General features: G+C 30.5%; 1 long non-coding RNA gene across 1 annotated transcript; it reads left to right on the plus strand.

The window, feature by feature from the left end:
- Nucleotides 1–239: 239 nt before the first annotated feature.
- LOC120143483 lies at nt 240–488 on the plus strand. The gene is made up of 2 exons (XR_005517942.1): nt 240–353; nt 452–488. It is a non-coding gene; the product is annotated as an uncharacterized LOC120143483 (long non-coding RNA).
- The last annotated feature ends 4,292 nt before the right edge of the window (nt 489–4,780 follow it).

The following is a 4,780-nucleotide window of genomic DNA, read 5'->3' on the forward strand; positions in this document are numbered from 1 at the left end:
GTTGTCTACCAAATAACGAGAGCTCGTTAATTGCTTAGTGATCAAAATATAACAAGAAATAACATAACTGATCAAAATTTAATAAATCAATAATATAAGTGATCAAAACTTAAGTTTTTAAAATTTAATGGATAAAAGTGTACAAATATGAAAACAAAGTGACCAATCCAAAAATTTACTCTACGTAATTTTATCTGGCACGCCGCACGCGTAAGAAGAACGAACCGTTTACGTACGGCTTCTTCAGTGTCTTACATTACTTCCATTGGCTGCCTCACATCACCAAAACAACTACCTTTCTTTTCAAGTCCCAGAGTCCACACCTTCTTCCCCCAAAAAACTCAATATTGCTGGTACTTTCTTCATATTTTTCCTCAATTAATTATAATCATTATTTACCCTTGTTTGGTTTAAATTGTTTAATTGATTTATCTGTCGTTTGAATTTTTAGAGGGCTTGATATTCGCGATCGTTGTTTGGTTTCCGAGAACCAACCATGACTCATATCCTTTTTAATTTTCTTAATTAACGGTGTATTCCTAATTTTCGTCGGCTTAATTTTAAATAAAACGATTGGGGTATTTCTAATTTTGTTGGTTCTTTAACTCATGCTAACGCGGTAACCAGAGAGAGAAAGATCGAGAAAGGGCCCAATCTAGAGCCGGCAACAAAGGAAAAACCAAGGACGATGGTTTAACCCCTGAACAACGCCGTGAAAGGTTTCCTTTTTCTTTCTTCATTTGATATTTTATTTTATTATAGTGTTATTTCCGATCTTTGCAATCGTGTCTTTTTTTTTTGGATGGGCAGAGATGGAAAGGCCTTGCAAGAAAAGGCAGCAAAGAAGGCGGCACAGGCGGCGACTGGAGGGAACACTGCTGGCGGCGGTACCGGAAGTAAAAACAAGAAATAATGTGACGATGGTGAGATGATTTAGGGTGGAGGGTAAAGATAGTGTTTTTGGTTGATTGGGGAATCAGATCTTTGTGCTTTCCTGTTGGTTTTCAGTGTCTTTGCTTATGTCGTTTTAAGGCTAACGATATGCACTTTATGTGTTTTTTTAATTGCCATTGATGTTGATCCTTACATTCTCAGTTTTTATTTTTATTTCAAGAATGGAATTGATTCCCTATGTTACATTCTGCAAGTGAGTCCTTTCTATTTTAACTGCAATCATCAATTTCCCCATTTAGAAAACCCTTTTAGTTTGATCTTCTGGTCCATTTGATTTGTTTCCTTTCATTGTTCTTGAGGATAATTGGGGTGTGGATGCTCGGTTTTGGTGTTAATTGTTTATTGTATCTTAATATAATTTCTGCTGGAGCATGATTTTATTCATGTTAGATGGTAAGGAATTAGATCCCTTCAAGACCTTTCAAACATAGAGCTTAGAAACAATCCAACATATCCATGTTGGACACATACTCGTATTAGATTCTAACACCAAGATCAACTGTTGTTGACGACATTGAGCTGTCAAGTGTCGTTTTGGAGGGTAAAAGCTTCTGGTAATGGTGTACACACTTCCTTCCTTCCTTGAAACAGAATGATCTGTTTTAGAATTTCTAATTTTTGAAACTGGATACTAATATCATGATGATTGCCTGCCCTGCCCTGTTAAGTATCAACTTGTTCAAGAGTAAGATGAGTTTTCTAGTATTCTAACATCAAACCTGCCATGTGTTGGTCATTAAGGATGACCGCATGAAAGAATTGAGCTAAAGCTCTGGCTTCACTTGTTAATGAGTTATTAGTATAACAAATATTTATAGATGTCATGACTCATCATCATTTGACCAACTCCATAGCATGTGCAGGACCCTGAGCATAATATGAGTCTTCTTTGATTTTCTATAAATTGTGCAAGGTTTTTGTCACAATTGCAAGTGAGTCGAATAGAGGTATTATGATGTTCGCATGATACGGATTAATCTTAATCGAATGGTAATAGATCATGGTATGATAATAACTATTAAGTAATTATAAAAGTTGTCCCATGCTTTCAGATTTCTCAATTTGGATTGTTGAAGGGCTGAGTTTTTGACAACTAAATCTATGAAGAAATTAAAATATGAAGGATAATTAGAGTAATTGAAGTAAATTGTAAAGAAGTTGATAAGTAATGTAGTCCGTATTGATGGTTCAACAACTTATATGACAAATGAAAATGGATATGATTGATAAAAAATTTAAACCTTGTAGAAATTTACTTATGGTTTCAAGGTAGTTGATCTTGACAATGAGGGTTTCACTATAATTGATTTTTTGAAAAATAAACTCTGAAAAATGAATTACTATTTTTGAAAAATAGGTTCTGAAAAGTATTTTCTAGTGTTTAGATAATGTGTAATTTATTTTTCGTTGTTTGGTAAGTTTTTCTGAAAATATTTTTCAAAATTTATTTTTAGCGAAACAAACACATTTGATTTGTTATTTTATTTTAATAGAGTTGATCTTATTATTAAATAATTTTTTTATAATTATAAATAATATAGACATAAAAATAATTTTTTTATAATTATAAATAATATAAACATTTATGTCGATTGTGTTATAATTATATTACTTTTTAATCTATTCAAAGAATACGTTGTTCTTAATAATTATTAAACTATTTATATTTTTTGTAACGAGTTATCTAACTTTTCGAAAAATAGACTTTCAAGTAAAAAGATTTAAGGAAATGGAAAATTTGAGAATTGACATTAAACACATTATCCAAATTGTTAAGAGAGTTTCAGCAAACATCTAATTTTGTACTACTTCACCATGTAAGCAAAAGGAAAAGGATGAAAGTGTCCTCTACACTATAATAGCTGTTTGAAAATCATATAAACAATTTAATAAAGCAAAGTAAATCACATAAAAATCACTCAAACAACAAAATTAGAACACACAGTGAACTAATCACACTATCAAAAGATAATTTTAGAGTTTTCTTCTTCTTAATTTAAGCATAAATTGTATTAATCCAATACGGTTATACTTTGTCAAATTCAATGAAATATATTTCAGGATATTATATAGTAAATACCTAATAAAAAAATGCAAACTTTGTAATTATCTAGAATTCTGAAATAAAACTCAAAATATAATTCAATTGTTTATATTACCTTTTTTTTCTATTTATACTATATTTAAAAGTTTAACTAAGTTTAGTGTTACCGGTTAATCAAACACCAATTCCATTAAAAATTAGTAAATCACTCTCATTTAAGGGTATAATATATATTATTTTAATATTATTTTTGTCTTTTCATTATTTTGTATAATCGTTAAATAAGATAGATTAAAAAAATTACTCAAAAATTGTATGTGAGACTAATAAATTTAAATACGAATTAGTTATCACTCTAACTAAGATTATTTATTGAATAAAATTTGATGAATATATTTTTATATAAAGTATTTTCTTTCCCTCACGACCACAAATCTAGTTTAGCTATAAACTAATAAAATGAAAATAAAAATATATGTTTTAATATTTTTTGTATTCAATTAAAATTATTTTTTTCTTAAAGAATAAAAAACATTAACAATTAATGAGAATAAGAACTGGATTATTATTAAAATACAAATGATAAATTAGTTTAAAAAATTATTACTAAAATATATCTTTTAAATGGAAACTTATTATTAAAATATAAATAGTAAATTAGTTTTAAATATGTCATTAATAATTTAATGATTAAATAGTTAAAAATATAAAAATTATTCAAGTGATCAAAACGTTAAATGTTGTTAGAGTACAATAAAGTTTGAAGTAATTACAATGTAGTATTTGTTTAAAATTTTTCTTAATCTATGAATAACGTACATACATCCTCTGTTTGAACCCATATCATCTAAGGACCTAAATAACAACTCTCTTTAAATGTTGTTAGGATTTAATAAAGTCTAGAGTGTGCCTGCATTTTCAATTAATTATTATTTTTAAATAGATAATATCTTATAAACATGAACACTATTATAAAAAAATCAACTTTAGGTTTGATTTCTACAGCAAAGTAACTGTTGGTATGCAGTATGTAAACAGTTGGTTAATAGCTGGATACTGTTTCTTCCTATTTTATGTAGTCTATTCTTGATCTCTACTATGGTTTCCTAACTCTTCCTTTTGCTTGTCGAGGTCTTAAATTATATCTGTGTGTGGTTCCATCACCATCACCACCTTCCTGTTGTTGATCTCCGACGACAATGTTTCTCACTGATGAAGCTCCTTTCTCATCGTTGCCGTCCACAATCATCGGCTGATCATTAGGTGCATCTTCATAAGGCAATGTCATCAACGTAGTCAAAGACATAGCATACTGAAATTCAACATTCTAACGATAAATGCAGTACAAATGTAATACTTGTGATTTACAAATGCCTAAAGAAGCTGCTTACAAATGTAATACGTAGCCACATAGGTACCATAGTGTTTGAGTTGAAAACCAGGTTTTATGTCGCATTAACAAAAGAAAAGAAGTCAGTGGCACATACCAGAAGGGGCTGGAGCTGGGGCTGGGGCTGGGGCTGGGGCTGGAGCTGGAGCTGCGGCTGCGGCTGGGGCAGGGTCTGCTGGAGGATTAATGTCCGCAAAGTATCGAGCCACATCTAATAGCAGTAAACTTGAATCAGTATCCCTTCGGAATGAGTTCATAATATATTAAATATTTGATATAACAGTTTTGGATAGAGAAATTCGTTAACGGACCTGGATCGAAGAAAACTATTTGACCATTGACAATTGTTGAAGCCAGAAATGCGAATGGTTCGGACCCCCCTTGCGTCGTAT

This window comes from Hibiscus syriacus, unplaced genomic scaffold (genome assembly GCF_006381635.1).
Source record: "Hibiscus syriacus cultivar Baekdansim isolate YM2019G1 unplaced genomic scaffold, ASM638163v2 tig00110858_pilon, whole genome shotgun sequence".
Lineage (NCBI taxonomy): Eukaryota > Viridiplantae > Streptophyta > Magnoliopsida > Malvales > Malvaceae > Hibiscus > Hibiscus syriacus.